Source organism: Cataglyphis hispanica, chromosome 17 (assembly GCF_021464435.1).
Source record: "Cataglyphis hispanica isolate Lineage 1 chromosome 17, ULB_Chis1_1.0, whole genome shotgun sequence".
NCBI lineage: Eukaryota > Metazoa > Arthropoda > Insecta > Hymenoptera > Formicidae > Cataglyphis > Cataglyphis hispanica.
Genome location: NC_065970.1, coordinates 3,057,575 through 3,077,392, shown reverse-complemented (window position 1 = coordinate 3,077,392; position 19,818 = coordinate 3,057,575).

Sequence of the window (19,818 nt, the reverse complement as noted above, 5' to 3'; positions counted from 1 at the left end):
CAGCGGTCCGCGCGAATCCCCATTTTTTGCCACAGAGACCGAAAGAGCGGGAGGGAGAGAAAGGGGGAAGGGAGAGAGAAAAGGCGCGCACCGCACACTCTGACCGCTGAAAATAATCTAAAATAAGTCGCCGGTGTAATATCGATCGGCGGTAGTCAGAAGGAAGGAGAGAAGTCAGCCACGCGGTAGCGTGTGTTTTGCAGCGCACGCTAACCACGCGCTATAAGCGTTGGATGTGCACGTTGATGTTCACCACCGACCAACCAACCCCCACCCATCCACCCACCCTCTCGACGATATCCACAACCATCCCCGGTCCGCTCTCACCCTTCTGCGCCTTTCTCCTTGTCCCTTCGCACCCTCTCGACAAACCTTATAGCTTTCCTCTCTCTTTCTGTCTCTCCCTTTCTTCCGTACCGTCTCGCTTTTGTATTTCGTTTATCAGGCTTAACATGCGACTTTACCTACCTCTTTGCCTGGCGGGCGGGCGTTTGTATGTACGTGTACATCGCGAATAAGGATTACGACGGAAATAAATAGCTAGTAATCATACGAAATAAGGCTCGCGTCACAATGACGATCGCAATTTAATTTAGCAACTTAATAATACGATTCACACATACATAAAGAAAGAATGTACGTAGAAGCAAAATTAATATTCTTCCATTAATTGCTTTCACAAGATTTTCAAATAAAGTAATAAAATAAAATATTTGAAGTTGGTATTTATATTTTTTAATGTTAAAAAAATAATTCGATTTTTAAATCTTTATATAAACAGATCTTGAAAAATAGAAAATACAAGTTTTCAAAAGCAACTTTTCCATCTTTCCGAAAACATCTAATAGATAACAATAGAAAGATGTATGAAGAGTAGAAATTTTATGTCTAATCATATTAAAATGATATTATTCTAGTTAGAATTCTCAAAGTACACTTCGCTCACTTGCTGCGTATAAATAAAACCAGCCCCTTGTCATGCACAAAAGACGAAGTTTGCGTTCGTTATCTCCTCCGTTACCGCGACCCGTAATCTATTTCAATGAATTTGGCGTTAAAAAATGCACGAGTGATTGTTTCGAAAGCACGCGTACTGGTGGAGAGAGGGGCGGGCGGCTTTGTTGCCGTTAAAAGCGAGATCCGCTTTTACCTCATAATCGTTACGCTTTTCCCCTCCCTCTCCCTCTCCCTCCCCTCCCCTCCCCCCTGCCCTCTCTCTCTTTCTCCTGCTGCCGCCACTATCCGCCCGCGAGCATCGAAACGGGTAATCGTACTATTTCGTGGAGAGCACGGTCGGTCAAAGTACGTAATTCGCTTACCCGCCACCGACCCAGGACCAGCACACACCGGAGAACGGGTGTGCATTAAAAATTAACGAACTGTAAAGCGACATACTGGCGTGTTTCAGCGAACGGTGACGAACGACGCGCGCGTTTGCCAGAAGGAGAAAGAAAGAAAAGAAGAAGAAGAAGAGAATATCGCGTATCGCGATTAAACGCGACGGACGCTCGCGAAAATATTAGCCTTATCGCGAAGCAATAATTTGAGATATAAAACAATAATAAACCACGTCGCTCTTAGGCGCGATCGTAAAGGTCCCTCCCCTTACGCCGCGGACGCGCAGCGTTGACGTGTTCACCTCCGCTTTTTCCTTCCGACCGATAATGTACTCTTGGCGATTGCATGCGCGCGAACGTACGAGATCAGCCGCATGTAAATTTGATGATCGCGAATGAAAAACGAGCGCCCGACTCGACGCTTCGCGCGCCGAGGAGAAAGCGAAAGAGGGGTGGGGGGGAGGGGAGGGGAGGGAGAGAGAGAGAATGACAAATATGCCAGTCACCATCTGTCTTGGCCCGATAGAATTAACGCCGGGGCACACCTCTGGGAAATCTAGCCTGGTAAAGGCGGAGGGGGTGCCGCCGCCTAACGCAGACGTAAATTACGCGGTTCCTTAAAAGACACGGCATAAATCACGCTAACGGGACATCAATTCCGGACGCGGGCGGGCATGAGCGCGCGAGCAAACGTGCAAAAAGTCATCGCGCAGAACGAACTATACGTTACAATTAAACCCATGAAGAGAATCCCGTGGTAGTCCCCAGCAATTAATAATCCGGCCGGACACTTAATCACCATTTACTATGACAAATGTGCAGCGAAATGCATCCGTGCGGCCTTTCCGCGGGACGCAAGCGCGTATCGTAAGGCGACGGGATCGTCGAATAAGACCTCAGGATCTGCGATTCAATCTGTATGTATTACTTGCAAACAAAAAAAATACTCATCGACATCCTATATAATTTCAGGCAGAATAATGGACGATGCACGATGTTATGCAAATTAAATGATTTGAACTTTCGTAATTTTCTGCTTTCATATGTTCAGAGGCATAGCACGGTTGGGTATCCTTGACGAATTCAAGGGGGAACACGTGCAATCCCTCCCCTCCGCCCTTCTCACTCTGTGATTTCGTCGAGCGAGTTCGAGGACGACCTTACGCGTCACCTCGACGCGCACGTGCGAGCCTCATGTACGTTATACATGCGCTTCCGCGCATATATGTGTGTGCGTGTGCGAGAATTGTGTGCCTCGTGTACCAAGAGAGCGTAAGAGGGATACGAGTGGTGGTGTGAGGCGAGGGGAAAAGCGTAGAGGGCGGATCGATATTAAAATAGTGACCGAATTCCGGCATGTGCCGCAACCTACCCTAACGCCCTCGGCTCGCCCTTAAACTACCCGCTTTCCTCCCGCGACCTATCCACACCTCTTCCCCGCTTCCCTCCCTGCCCTCCTTCCCTCTAAACCGTGTTCCCATTTTACCCCCCCTTTCCGGATTCTTCTCCGAGACGTGTGTGCGCGCACCGCGTTATAGGTCCGGAAAACTTTACTTCCTAACCGGCGAGAAGGAAAACACCGTCGTAAAATGTCGGCCGAAATTTCCAGTCATGGTGTAAAAGCCGCGAAGGATAATACCGAAGAAGCCGACGTAAGCAAAGATGTGTGACGTAAAAACATACATGGCGTCATGAGAACCTTCGAGCATCGGTATATCTTGATGTACGGAGCGAAAAATCTTCCAAGAGCATGCCGGATCGTGGGAGAACCGTGAAAATTTTCGTCGTCTATATCATCAAATTTTTCACGTTTTTCAACACGGTTATGACGTAGCTGACCCTTTTCGTATCTGTCACACGCGCGTATGTGTGAATATTGGAACTTATAAAATTACACATATACATAAGCAATATATAAAATCTTCTTGTAAGATCTCGTAAGAAGAAAAAAAAAATTTATTTCATTATTAAAAATTAATTGTATATTTTTAACGTGACATAATTATTTCATCTGAAATATTCAATTTCGGATCGTTATTTTCAATGATATCATCATCGTGAAATATAACGTAAATCTTACTTTAGATATAAGGGTGACTCGGTAAAATTTAAATGCGTAAAGGTACGACGGCTCGCTGACGTTGCGTAATACTTTGAGACAGGGCCATGCCTACGGGGCCTGTATCCATCACACGCAAGAGCGTACGAGAAGCGAGAAAACGCCAAGACGAGAGATAAGTATTGGCTTCTTCCCAGCGTATTTCCCACGTCATTAGTATATCGCCGGTATGAACTTTCGAGCGGATCGACGACGGGAGAGCGTCGTGATTGCCGCTGGTAGAAGCGGCCGCGTGTTGGCGCATTCCGGTGCGGACGCACCGCGATCCCTCGAATTCTGTTTCACGATATATTTCGCAAAAACCGCCAACGCAATTTTCCACACGCATGATCCTTCGACGCCGCTCGACGATTGAAGTCGGGTCAAGTGGTAAGCGGCTGAGAAAGTTTAAAACTTTACTTTGCATCGACCTTCAATTAGATAAGAAGCGACAAAAAACAATCGCATCAAACCGATATCATTTTTTATTATTTGCAATTTCGTCGGCGAAAATTTCTCCGCGTTATCAATATCTTCATCGAAATTAAGACAAATGTATTCAATGTGCACAGTTAACGTTCGTGAAAATCTCCTTTGCAGCGAACTGTTCGATTAAACCGCGCACTTTTACGTTTCAGGAACGCAGCATTTCTTTTCTTCAAAAAGATGGGAAAAAAGAGGAAGAGTGAGATATCGCGCGAATCGATCGATGCCGCGGACACGACTGTTTGATAACGACGACGGCCGCGCAATGTGCTTTCCCGACTATAGAAAGGTCTCTAGCAGGTCTCTTCTGGGTGTGCGTTAAAGAGCCCGTTTAACCTTTTACAAGGTGTAAGCGGGTCGCATGCCGCGAGTTCCCACGCGGCGGATCTTCCGCTCTGCTGAGGACTATGCATGTATAGCGCGCGCCCTGAGAGAGCGCGAAATGTGACGTAACCGTCGTCGCCTGCAAAGCATTATCGCGTAAAACAAATCGCCATATTATATCGCAATGCTATTTACTAACTGTGCCATGTAATTGGCGAATGCTTCTCTCTCACACTCTCTTTCTCTCTTTCGGTGTCGGATAATTCTAAAACGATTGTCTGCGGTTGTTGATTTATTTATAAAATAGTTTAAATTATAAATTAAAATAAATGGGACAGCAAAATATTCTACTGTAATAAAATTAATAAGTGTCAATGATATTCTATATGATGTCTATTAATGGATGACTACTGTTATAATTTTTTATTAATTTATAATTCTTACAACTGTCATTGATGAAAAATAGAGTAGTGTCAAAATTAATTCCAACGTTATAATTGTTCCCATTTATATTTCACATTTTATATTCCCATTAATGTTAATGTAATATCGATATCTTTTGATTATATTAGAAACAGCAGGTGTCATAAAAATCAACACGTGATTTGATAAAATGTACAATTTGTATGATTCACATCTTTCTCGACGATTACGTCGATCGATCAATATCTCTATGCATTTTGTAGGCACGTACAATGATGATTTTGTGCAGAACGCGTAGGTTTGCTTTTACAGTCGCAATTTGCATTATACTATTGCCATTCGCGAGACGCAGCAGTTAAATTCCGAACCAAAAGGTTAAAGGCCGTTTCTGCGCGTTGTATTAGCAGAAAAAAACCCGCGATCAGACGTTAAAATATCGATCTATCTAAGAATTAGTTTTCGAAAATAAATGGAAATCGATACGCTATCACGCAAAGGCTGAACAGATGCCAGAATATTTATCAGCTATCTATAACAGTATCGCCATTTACTATTTTGCATAATTTTACTGGTACTTCGAAAGTGACATGTACAAAATTTAGTCTTTTTCGCAATTTTTATATAATAGGTAATCTGTGAAAATTTTAATGAGTAAAAAAATTAATTTTATAAATTGACATTATATAAATAGAAATTTAAATTAAGAGAGAAAATCCTGAATTTAAAAGTTTTCGCTTAAAGAAAAAATTTATTCGTCAAATTAATTCTTAAATTTTTTTTTTCGAAATACAAAACGGAAAGATGTATAGTGTTAATGCATCAATAATAAGATGTCTATAACGTGAAAAGGTCTTTATGAATACAGGGTTTAATTATCGGCTATATGGCCCAATTATTTATTCCTCATGAATTTTGATCAAAAGCTAGTATTGCGCGTTGCAATCGAAATTAAACGCGTCGTGCATGATTAACACGGTCGCATGTGCATCGAATATAATGTGAGTGTAATTTTGAGAAACAGACTGTTCGTACACTTTTTTCCACGATCGCGCGCGCCAATTTAGCATATTTTCTTGACTCGGTTCCAACATGGCGCGTCGTTTTTAGAGTGATAATCGCGTTGGCGATCAATCAACTTGGCTCGCGATGGAAAGAAGAACGCAAATAAAACAACTTCCTACGAGGTGGAATAAAGCGAATGAAGAATAAAAGAAATAGATAAAGTGCAACGAGGAGGCGTATTTGTGTGTGCTTTCGAGACGACGGCGCGACGATGAGCCGGTCACATTTTTTTAATCATAATGCTTTACAATCGTCTGGAATAATATTTAATATTTAATTTAACAATAAATATGGTAATTTTCGAAAAATACTTGACAAAAAAAATTTTCGAGTCAAAATTTTGCTTTTTTATTAACAATTTCTATTTTTTCATATTTATTCTGGGGAATTTTGAGGATTCCATTTTATACATATAAAAATTGTACTGTATGAAGCTCTCCTATTTTGTACCTCAAATAAGTAGTAAAAACAATTTCTCACTTTTAAAAAAGAAGCTTTTAACAAAACTATAGACTAAATTTCAAAATAGAATGAGATTTGATTATTTAAAATATCAAAGTAATTAGATTAATAATTGAAGTCGAAAGTAAAAAAAAAATTTCAAATCGAATTAACAATAAAAAAATTGCATGTATTTAAAACAACATATTTCACTAAGCAATATTTATCTCATTATTTCAAAACAAAACGTGCCACATTTTCTATCTCGGTAATCATTCGGGCATAAACGAGAATATAAAATTTTTAAAATCTCCTTCTTTATTTGTATAAAAATATACGATATAAAAGAAGAAAGTCAACACATTGCTAAGAGCGGAGAGGCGTTTCTAGAATGCGCGTTTTTAATACACACATTATATTCAGTATATTCGAGCAGAAGAGGCGCGAAAAGTCGGCGCGCTGAGAAGAAGAGAAGGAGAAAGAGAGGAGAATCCCGCCAGCGGGAAGAAAGCGAGGAACTAAAGATAAGTCATCCTGTTGTGTATACACAAAGAGGCCGGCCGCTTCGGCTTGTCGAACGGCTTGTAACTTGCCGCCCTGTTACTCACGCGCTCGCGCGAAATTAATCAACGGTAAAGTGGAGGCTTTAAACGCGCCGCGTGTATCTGCACGTGCCCTCTCCCCGCGGTTCATTCGTTTCGTCTCTTCGATGCTGTTACAGAGAGTAACAGAGGAACAGAATATTGATATTTATATTCGCGTACGACAAAATGTATCATTGTAACGTACATGGGAAACAAAATTTTTTTCTTTTCAATATCGTATGCATAAAATTTTGCTATTTATTATAACTATCAATTTTTTTAAAATTAAAATTGAGTCAATTTGTAATTGAGAAAAGAAAATAAATTGTTGTCATTAAATTTTGCCCGAGACTAATTACTAATAACGAAACGATATTTGTTTACAAATAGCGTGTTAAGTTCACAAGTATATCTTCTACATTCTCGCGTATATATATCTATGTCTACTTGGACAGGACTACCGCTGCAGGTGACTGACAAGTAGTAAGTCGGATTGTTACTCATGCATTCGCACGAAATTAATCAGAGGCAAAGTAGGCGTGCATTCAGCTAAAAGGTTTAAACTCGATCTTCTCTCCTCTCGGTAGGGAGGTTTCACGTTGCTCTTTTTATTGCTCTATGCTACTTGATCTTTGACTTTGTAGATCTGACTCTGGGAAATCTAAATTAGATGGTATCGCTAGATTGGCCTTACTTTCTATCACGTAATGCCAATAATATACGCGATTGTGTGGGTGGCTTAGTTATGATGTATATAATTGCAGACATATTTGTGCCATGATTCTTACCTTATTTTTATTTTATTTTTATTTATATTTTTTTTTTAAATGATATAAAGTATGTACATTTATATTTTTAAAACTATATTCAAAATTATTATTTAATAATAAATTTTTAATTTTAGATAATTTTATTTTTTATTTTATTATTTTTTAAAATTATTTATTTTTATACTTAATTATTTATACTTTAAATAATAAAATTTATTAAATAATATTATCAGTAACTTAATGATACATTATACATTAGTATATTATTATATATTAGTACATATATGTATTTAGATTGATTTTTACTAAATATTTTCATTAAAACTTCTCTCTAAAAAAATTTTTTAAAGATTTTTAAGAAAAAGAAACAATCTTATAATACGATGCAATGTTATCCTATCTTTTTACGCCACTTTCTCTCGCCTCTCGTTTTTCTCAACAGCGCCGCTCACATCTATCTCCCGCTTTGAATTAATCAAGGACAAGAAGCATACTTAGCGTCGCAAATAGATACGTCGCCGTAGCGATTGCTCCCATTTTCCTTTCAGCTTCCTCTCTCTCTCTCTCTCTCTCCTTTTCTTTCTCTCTTAGGACAAGCGATAATAGTAATAGTAACGATCTTTCAACAGCTGCTGTCACACGTAAAGCTTCTATCGAAGAAGTCTATAAGAATGCCGTGTGTATAAAACCGTACGCCCGTTCGAGATTAACATCAAATGCCGCTTGTAAAACTCACGGTGAGCTTTTTGCTGGTCTCTTGTAAAGGACTTGCATTTCGTAAAGTCACACGTTACATCCTCGGCGCGAAATTAACATCAACGAGTAATTCCGTCGAGAATCTCCCGGTTAACCAGATATACGTACGAGTCTACTTTCAGTCAAAGATAAATCTCGCGCGGCGATGTTAATTACTGGCTATTTTCATAGCGCCGTTTTATTCTCCCCCCCCCTCCTCCTCCTCCTGCCTCTTTCTCCCAGAGATCTCTTGCAAAATCGCTCCGAATTAAATACGCAGCCGCCGCTCTCTCCGTGTCCGGCGATTATCGCCCTGAAAGAAAGGGATTTGTGCCTTCCTCCCACCGGTGAATTAGTTAACGTCAGTTAATGTAATTTTGTGTATGAAACAACGCGCGGACGTGAGTTAGCGCTCCGATAATGGCAGTTATATACATAGCGGCGATTTCAAACATTTCCAGAGGCATAGTATAATATAATCTATAGAGTTATCTCACGTGTTGACCGGGCTTTCCTTCGTCTGAAAATTCTTTCAGCTACAGTATACAGATTTCTCATGTTATATGCTTAAAAAAAAAAATCTGTACATATAAAGATATTAATAATTTTAAATTAATATGAGAATAAAATGAGAGAAAAATTAATCTGAGAATATCTGTACGAGTTATAAAGTGTAAATATTAATAAATTGATTAATCGATCGTGTAACGCATTTATAATACCACTCTCGCGCTCTTACGGACATTGAGTTACAATCAACTAATGCGATTAAACGTATCATTACAATGTTACGACACCTCGCTAAGTGCGCGCGTAATTTCTACGAACCGGCAAACTCTCTTTCTCTCTCTTCCTCTGCATTTCTCCTCCACCCCCCTCCTGATGAGATCCCATTACGAGACGTATTATCGCAAAAAATAGCTCTAATCGCGGATAGTAGGCGCGCGCTGTATCAGCGGACGCGCGCGATATTTTATATGCTTTAAAGAGCCGGCGAGATACGTGAGGCCCCGCTTTATCCGTGCCGTACCGTGTAATAGCCTCGGACTTCCTGTTCGTGTAAAGAGCGACGTACACTCGCGCTCGCGCACACTATACATACATACACACACACACACACACACAACACACACACACACACACACACACACACACACACACACACACACACACATATATATATATATCCGCGCGGTCGCTGCTCGCCGTGGATAAAAGTGAATCGATAATGATACGCGGCCGACAAAAATGCCGCCACACTCCGGCATTGCCTTCTCTCTCGCCCTTCCCTCCCCGTGGGAATGCACGCGGGCCACGTCGAACGTTCCGGCTGATAACCATGTTACAATTTAACACCGGTAGAGCCGGTGTCAGTTTCGTCGGTGCATAATGGCCCCCCGTGTCGAATGCGCGGGGTGTAACACCGCGTGGTCCCGAATCGAACTCGAACATGATCGTGCGAAGCACGTGTTGAACGGCACCATAGATAGGGAAGGGTATCTCCTCAAAACGTTCGCTCCCTCCCCCTCGCTCTCTCTTTCCTAAACAGTTCGTTCGATAGATCTTGATGTAATTTTGTTCATTCGTAATTTAAGCTTTGTCGATAAAAAGATGGAAGAAACATATTTTGCGGCTCGAATGCAATCGACTTTATGCCTGCAGATCCAATGTCTCTCGCGTAATTTCTCTCGTTTCTTGTACTATCCAAAACGTAAAACGTTCTCTAAATTCCATCGTATTTACTGTAGATAAAAGGAGAATTTGCTTAGCTGATGCCTCTACTATACGCGAACGGTTCATCCGGTTTGCGATCATCAAGAACGGAGCGTGTAAATTCGCTTTTACATACGCTCGCGCGTACGCAAGAAGGAACGCAGCGACCGCGATCTTGCAACAAATCTATTTTCATGGCGCGCAAAAACAGAAGACACGCCGTGCCGGATAATGAACTAATCTAGCGAGGTTCGCCGTGGACGTGGCGAAGACTGGTCGACCCGAGAAAAAGGGAGGGGGAAGGAAGAAGGACGAGGAAGACGTGGAGGACTTTTGTACCGCGGCTTAATAACGTGAGTTTTTCGCGACCACCGGTCGGAGTAAACGCTTCGCGAGAGAACGAGAGATCGTGAGAGCGACGCGGAGAGCATATTCCGCCGCGTGATCTCGCGATCGTTTGACAATTGAGGGGTCGTCGGAGAAAGATCGCGGATTAAATCTATAATTTTGCAACGTCTGCTTCAACTCTCGAAAGATTAGCGTCTTTTCTTCATCGATGAAACATTTAGTTCGAGTGTCAGTTTTACTGCAATTTAAACTACTTATTTCTTCTTTTATTTTCACTCGTACATTAAGAGATATCAAGTATCGATAAATATTAATAAATATATTTACACAGTCATAAACCTATAGTAGTCATAAACACCTCGGTATGTAAACGTATTTCCCGAGTATTTAGATTTGCTCTCGATGACGAAAAGGAATATTATTTCTTTTAAGAAGGTTGCATTTAAAATAAAGTTTACAAAAATTATATATTTATTCTATATTCTTTCTATAATTCTCCTATTTATCAAAATTGAAAAATATATAATATATAAAATAATTTTCTCTTTCGAAATATACGGATTATATTTAGTATATTCTTTTGCTAGAGGCCATCAGCTGATCTTGCGACTTATAATTTTATACATTGAATACGGCGGTCATATATATATATATATATATATATATATATATATATATATATATATATATGTATATACGAATGGATCAGCATTCCTATTCGTGCGCTTCCGAAGCGCGATGTCGCAATTAAATGTATAATGGAAAGCGCTCCGGCGTCGCGCAGCCGCTCTGCACCAAGTAATTAGAGGTATTTCGTTGACTAATTCTCGGATATCACGACCGTGTATAGCACTCCGGATACTGTATGTTGCTTCCACGCTCACCCCACGCCGCGTAGAATAAGTTTAATAACCACGCGGCACGCGGTGACTTCTCAGTCACCAGAACACTGTCCGTCTGTCGGACTGTCATTATCCCGGCGGCGGGACTACCTCTCGCCCCTGTCATAAGAATCTTCCTCTCCCTCTCTCTCTCTCTCTTTCTCGATTCTCGAGATAATGACGGTCGCGAGGGTGGCCGAGATGCGGTATAATGCGTGACTGCTGCGTGGCGCACCGCACTCGGAATTGCGCGACTCGGAATTGCACGCCCTAGCAGAGAAGGAGAGTTGCACGCGGAAAAATCTCTCGAGACAAATCTAGATCCGCGACCGATTGGACGCAATCTGCGTCGAGTGCGTCGCGACAGGCGCGATTTAGATTAGTGCCGTAATTTCCGTCGCGTCAAATACGTATTAGCGATGATTCTCAGACTGCAGTGTAACCATAGTCTTCGAGTTTGCATCCGCGTTAAACGCGTAACGTAATGAGATTTGTAATTTCTATGACAGAAGTTAGAGAAACTATATGCAACGAGTAACTTGGGGAGATTTTGATGTTGTTACGTCAAATAAAACTTTCCAACGTGCTTTATATAATTAATACTGTTTTATACATTATCTATGTTGCAGGGATGTAAAAGTGTCTTCGAAAACCATAGTAATAATATTAATAATACTTAATATTATAAAACCTTCTATCTCGATATCCGGTTTCGGCGACGGACGTATGCATTCACATGTAATCGTGGCGTACAAGGGAAAGGAACGCACAAACTTGTTCACTTTCAACTATTTAAGCGTTGATACTTTGCTGCAGATATTCAGAGTATCGTATTGATACTTCATCTTTACAATTGGCTATGTACGTGATAACAAATAAAAATATCGATATGTAAATAAAAAAGTCAATTATTTAATGTATTTCAGAATTTTTTAATACTCTTGCAAGGATATTTTTTCTCATAAACAATTTCGAAATATCGATAATACGGAATAAATTAAATTATCGATTAAATTAAAATAAAGAGCGCAGGAGGGATTAACGCGAGGAACCGTTTAATTTCCGAATGAATTTCGCTCTTAATTTAAGCGCGTCGTCAAGTAACGTCGCAATTAGCCGTGATGCAAAAACTCTGCGTGCATTCGCCGCGCGAAGAGTCCTGTGTGTGTGTGTGTGTGCGTGTGTGTGAGTGTGGGATATGCGCGAGTGATAACGTTTTATAAAACGCGCGCCGACTAAAAGTAAGTTTGCGCGTAAGAAGCACCCGTCGTAAAATCTGCCTCGCGATTCTCTCTCGAACGGACCGACCTATACCAGGAGAGGAGAGCACGTAGAGCCAGTGCGTGTATTTCTGGGCGACGTGTGCATTACACCTAAGCTCGCGGTACGTGTTTACACGACGATGGTGTGCGGGTTCCTCGGCAACCGCGGCGACGGGCTTTGGTACCCGCATGACTCCGATCCCACGTAAATCAAGTCCTCGTGAGCGAACGCTTTTCCCGCGCGCTTCTATCGTTATAATACCGCCTTTCTCAACATTATTTAAAAATAGATTGTTATTATTATTATTATATCTATTATTTATTACACGGATTCGCGCATTATTTCGCGATTTTTCGTTTAAAAATAAATTTTTTATATAATCGATATCATTTAAATGGATCTCCACAACAACGGATAATAATTTGATAGAAAAATTATTAGACAAATTATTATTTTCATAGTCTCTGCACGTAAAAAAATAAATAATCGTAATATGTATTCGGAAATAAAATAAAATTAAAAACATTTGTCATCATAATTATTGATAAGCCAAAAAAAAAAAACAGAATTGTACATTAAAATAAATAATAATGAGCTAATTTTTTACGAGAAAAAAATCTAACTTCTCGATCGCTTAAGTAAATTTTCGAGATGTTTCGCAGAAAAGAGAGGGCGAGCCATTCTGCTCTGCGCGCGAGGAAGTCATTAGTTCCTTAAATATAAAACTGTGGCCCATAAGGTAAGTTGCGTCAATTTGTACCCTTCTCGAGACGCATGAAATCCGTCCGTTTATCTCGGAGTAATCGCAGAGTTCGATGACATCGCGTGATTACTTCACGGTCGCCTGTTTTAATGACTACTGTTGCTCGGCCATGTTGTATCGCGGGGCTCCTATGAATTTACTCGGTATTTCTCCTACAACTCGCTTATTTCCCCCGATTCCGAAAGATTAAACGCCATGCGAAAAAAAAAAATCTATCTCTAATCTCGCAAAAAATGATAATGGACAAAACTATGATAATGGATGAGGTAAATGCGATAATTGATGAGAGAAAAATAGAGAAATGTAAAAAAATTTCTTATACATCACGAGATTAAATATTATTATACGAGTAAAAAAAAAATTGTACAAAATGTCAAACATTGTATTACTTTTATGTATAACATCTTTCATTTAAAAAATTTTAAAAAGTTTAATATGTAATAAAATTTTAAATATTCCCCAGATATATAGTTGTAATAAAATGTAAAGAAAATTTGTGTATTACTGGCTTAAGTATAATCAAAAATATATTATTTAAAAAATTTGAAAAATATCATACTATTTCCTATACTAATTCTACATATCATCATGACATTTTTGACAGTGCTATTAACATTATTTACGCCTATGGCCGAGATAATTAAAGTCATCTATCTATCTGTCTCTATAGCATTTTTATACATTGTCGTCAGAAAATTGAACGCCAGATTAAATCCGACGCTAATGACTTCGTCGACTGAGCGATCGATCGATCGCCGCGCGAGAAACGCAAATCGGATCAAACTTAATTGACCGCTTAGCTAGACTAGGTCTTCATCTCGACTCTAATATCTTCCGCCAATACGTCCGTCCCGTCGATGCGAGATGGTCCACGAAATTTCAACGTCGTTTAGTCTTGAGGATCCGGCATCGAGTACCGAGTTTTGCTGCGTTCATCGTTGCGCAATCAGCGCAAAGCTTGCGCAACGTTCTAATTGCGGGCCGCGGGCAAGAGAGGAATATAGGAATCATGACATAATTAATACCTCACGCCGCGCCGCGCGTATATGTAGCTATACGTGTGTGCGTGTGTGCGTGTGTGCGCGCGCGCGTGTACACGTTATACGCCGCCGCTTCAATTACGACAAATCACGCGCGCGCGCTTTTATTTTCATCGCGGATTCTAAATAAATCGCGCGAAACCGCTTCTCTCAGCGCGGAAGGATCAAACGCGATCCCGCCGCCACTTTACATTATAAAGAGTAGAGTAGAGACGTGGCGGGATGTGTGTGAGGGATTTGAGGGTCTGACGTTAACTTCCAGTTCCGCGATTTCGTGCGTGCGTGCAAGCATACGTTCGTGCGTGCCCGCATGCGTGAGCCGATTCGCAGTCACGCACATTACTAAAGGTGGGCGGGAGAGCGAGAGGTAGCGCAGATTCTATCTCTGCTTGACGTGGCCTCGCCGTTAATGCCGCCAGACTCAGAGAAACCTCGTGTCCACAACGGACTCTCAATTGTGTGTCTGAATATCCTAATATTTTTTTATACGAACAAAGCTATTCATATGTAAAAATATAATGCGAATATTAAGATGAAGAATCGCTTATTTTTTTTTTTTTTTCTTTTCAAATAAAACATTTTTTTCTGTACATAATTCAAGATTATATTATTATTGTATATAAATAGCAATTGGAAAATAATTTTTACAAGTTTTACATTAAAATGTCATTAAAAAGTTATCTAAACCTTTCACAGCACTATTTTTTTTATTCTGTTTTATGATAAAAAAATACTTGAATAGGCCATAAAACACTATTGTGTTCAAAATTACTATACAAAAATCAGCTTCTTCATGGAATTGTTAAAAATAATCTACACGTACCTAGTCAATGACATAAGAAATTCTGCATTTGAAACTTTATTCAAAATTACGTGCTACTTTTAATGGAATTAATACGCGTTTGTATAACAACGTTTGCAAGCTGCAAAAAAAAAATATAAAAAAAAAATGTTTTTTCAGATATTCAAGATAGATTCTGGTACATATTTGATCCTTCTTTCTGATCATTTAATCGCGTTCGACATCGAGGGCGCACGACAATATAGATCTAATCGATGATAGCCAACGGCTAGTAGTCGCGTCCACCGAGATATTCGAAAATCGTACGATTAAACCTTCGAAAGTGCCTGCAGGCAAGATTCAAAATACCACGGCGGACGTTATATTCCGCGAATGCGCATTCCTTCTGCTTCTGCAGCTGCTTCTCTCACGGTGCTCCCGCGGAAAACTCCGGGGCACAATTGCGGAATTTGCGTCTCCCCCCCCCCTCCTGCATGTCTACTGAAAACGGGATTAAATGCTAATCGCAGTTACAACTGTAACAATGGCCCAGTCAGCTATTCCGCATCGTCTTGCCATTGTTTCGCGATATATACGTGTAAACGTGCACGCGCGCAACCAACAGCTCGCTCCAACTTCACATGTAAACATGGATGGGTGATCAATTTCCGCGCTCTAAATTGTTCTTAAAATTTCCTTATTCAAGAAAAATACACGCTCGACTAACAATAAGTCGATCAACAATATATCTGATATGTTTTTATCAGATCTTATCAGATTTGCTGCTTACAATAATGCAGAATAAATCTCTCTCGCAAAAAATATCAAAATCCTAATACATACGATTTTCTCGCATCATACATGAGCAGTTTGAAATTTTATTCAAATCATACACAGCTGACTCGCTGCTTGTTTGCGCTTTTCAAATTATTATAATTTATTTAAAAAAAAAAGCGTGTCTAAAAAACGTTAATGGAAAAAAAAACTTATCATCTTATAATGAGAAGCATGCAAGGCAATTTATTGTAATACATGAACGTAATCGATAGCCATCCAGGGTTACGATAATATTATAATTACATCAAATATGTGCGCGTTATAAACGATAAAAAAAAAGAGGCGTCTCGTTAAGACGCGATAGATCCGACAGAGTCGTCCTTCGACTTTCGAAAACGGTCGATTTTTAGATTAATTTCGTCGTTGCGAGAGCGACGAAATTGTACCGATCGTAAAATATCACAGCGCGCTTTAACGACTTTAATTCGAGGTACGATATCGTTGCCGGCTTACGCCTCGTGCATCGTGTACAACGTGTGCGTATGTGCATTTACGAGCTCCGTTGTCGCGTATGTGTGTGCGTTGCACACGTACGTGTAGCGCGCATGCAACCACGTAAGGCCTTCTTGTTCCGTGACGAGCGACGTCGACGATGTCGCGTTTCCGACAAGCACGAGCAACATGCGTGCCTACGCAAGATTAGCGGAATGAGCCTGCACACACCACGGTAATGTCGTAATGCTCGGGCTTCGACGACGATCCCAAGACTCGCCGAACACTTCGCGAAGAATCGCGCCGACGTTATTTTAGTATCGAAGCTAATTATTATCCTCGGCTACGGGCGGATAAAAAGAAAATAAAAATAAAAATAGAAAGCCGTCTGACAACTTAACGATGCAGAATAAACCGTCGAAGAAGAAAAATTGAATAATATTTTAATTTGATGATGAATAGACTAAAAACGGATTAATGAATGTCATGAATGTATAATACAACATAGTCTAGAAATATTTTATTTTCGTTTTATCCTGAATATGTAATTTATCGCGCTCTGATTCATTGTGAAAAGAATTCATCTAAGATCTACAATCTAAATGGACAACATTAAATATATAAAGATGCGTTATATAAAAATTAACTATAACTAAAAGAAGTATTTAGAATAATTATATACGTCAAAAATATAAAAATTTTGTATTATAAATTTTTAATTTATTCTTAATTACTCTGCTTGAAAAATTAATTATTTTTTCATAACATTAACTTTCGTTTAAAAACTTTACATTGTTATTAAAAATTTTTTCTCGATCGTTTTCACTACGTCTCGTCAAACTGCTCGATAATCATGAGAAGAAAAATGCAAATGCATTAGAGGACAAACAAATGCACTTTAATAGAATCGTTAAATATAGAATTTAAATATAAATTATGCAAAATACGTGACATAATAAAAAGTCTTACGGCATGTTAAAAAACAAATACTTAAAGTCTAAATATAATTTTCAATCACGAGCTATTTTAAAAACTCTATATATATATATATATATAAAGTTTTATCATCATACGAATGAGAGATACTCCTCTCTTTTTTCCACATCTCCAATATGTAATAATAAATAAAAAAAAAAAAATTTTAATTTTTAAACCGACAAGTTTAAATCTGCGCTGCTCTTATAATATACAAGTCGTAAATGCAAACAGACCAACATTAAAGTGATTCGAACGAGGCGCACAACTACGTGTGTTATTCCTTTTACAATAATCGCGCGTACGCGGCGAACGCTCAAGTGCGTCTTCGCGAACGCAGACTTTTCGCTGAAACATTGCATAATTTTTTGCCGTTGCGCAAGAGCACCGAGAAACGCCGGCCGGTTACGCAATCATTAACGTACGTCTCTTCTGAAAGCACTTGTAATCGCCGTCACGGCATACGATCTTTATATTCCGGCTCTTTTTAATTCCGCTCTGTATCTAATACGCGACATCGATAGCGACATTATCGCGGCTTGCGGATACCGGGTGCGATAACTGAATCTATCACACACGCGCTCGCGCGCACGCGAATGTAAATATATCGTAAATATGCAAATGTATTTATGCATGCGTATCCGCCATGCAAATACACTTAATGCCTTTTGTTCGCGCGTCGATGTAATTTAAGCTTTAAAAGCGCATTAATTTCACCGTTCCTTTCTCGCGTCTTTTTCAAACAAAATGCATATTGTTAATTTTGTTAATGTACACGTTTGATAACTTTCATTCGGTAAGAATGATGCGTTAAGGATATACGTTAAGAGTGATCAGAGTTAATATAAATATAATCGTTATATTAATTATCAAGTTCGAATGTAAAATAATAAAATTAATGCACCCAACGATTACAATATAATATTATATCAATGAAATGAAATATCATCAGTAATCATCGATGATAAATAACAAAAGTAATCAAGGCAAAATTAATATCGGATTAATCATTATCATTCTAAATATTTATACGTCAGATTATAAATTACTAAAAATTAATCATTACCGAAAAATTAATCGGATTTTTCAATACCATTGTTCCCATAAATTAAAAAATAAACTGACAATTATCAATGTATAATAATAAATTTTAAACTCACCGATCGATGCGCCGCCGTTGCACATCTCACTTTTTTCTGCATCTGGTTATCACGAGATCCCTTCCATTTCCGGTTGCTCCCTCTGCTTCAAATTCGAGGTGAGATAGTCTATCAATTTGCACACTCATGCATTTTTTCTCATCAATTCACTAAGCACTAATTCATTCGTAATCCGAAATCCGCCATGTATGTAATGACGCGATAGATTATTTCGATGCCGATTATAAACGAAAATGCATTGAAAGAACGCATAATCGCGACTACGCGCATTAATAAATAGACGGAGACGATTTCCCGTGACACGAATCGACATTCCCGATCGACTCTTTCGCACACAAAATACACTTGAGGGAAAAAAAAAAGGCGCGAGAAACGAAGAAGAGCGTACTTCAATCTCGCACACTAATGCAACATGGCGGCTACTGTAACGGTTACGGTAAATTTAGGCAGGTTGAGTAGTAGAGTGGGGAGGGGAAACGCATCGTCGAATATCTCTTCCAGGAAAAGGAGCGAGCGCGACTCTTTCCGAGAAACAAACCGTGCGCGAAGAATCCTGCGTGAGATAAATGAGACTAACACGAGCTCTTTTGCCATCTCGATTGATGAAACTATGAATATAACTGAAAAAGGATGACATTTTGAAATAATATTAAAGAGTATTAAAGCAGAATCGTGAAACGCGACGCACTTCTCACCTTATATTTCCACCGTAATGTGGCGCAGTATTATTATATACGAAAGCAAGTAAATTATTTCAGCGCCTATGAATATGTTAAATAATGAGTTCATCGATCGTTGTTATTGTAAAGTCGATACATTAAAACTACAAAGTGTCCTCGACTCGACGATATTTCGCATATTTATTCGGATGCGAAGTTTAATATAAAAGATGCGTGAAAAAAATCTTGTCGTTTACGAATGTATATCGAAAGATGCCTTATTGACGATTGCGCGGATTAATAAATGCACTCGGATAATCGTCTGTTATTCGATTCAACACTCCCGATACTCGTTCGTACGCGGATTTCACTTTCGACGGGATAAAAAGACGCGAGAAAGCCGGAGCGCGACCGTAATTCGTCCTCGTACTCGCGCTTGTGCGAAGGGACTGAGACGATTACGGAAAATTTAGGCTGGGCAGATAGGTGGGGAGGGGGGAGAGCGCGTCGCCGAACGTCCCGATGTATAAAGTGTACGAAAAAGTTGGGTCCAATTTCAGACATAAAGAGAGATAAGGAAGCAGCGCGACTCGAGAGCGACGCTTATATTTCAAAATCTCGACCGATTTTCACGGCAAAATGATGATACAAGGAGGATAATCGTTAAGTAGAATGTGTAAGAATCAAAAAGGAATATATGTGAATG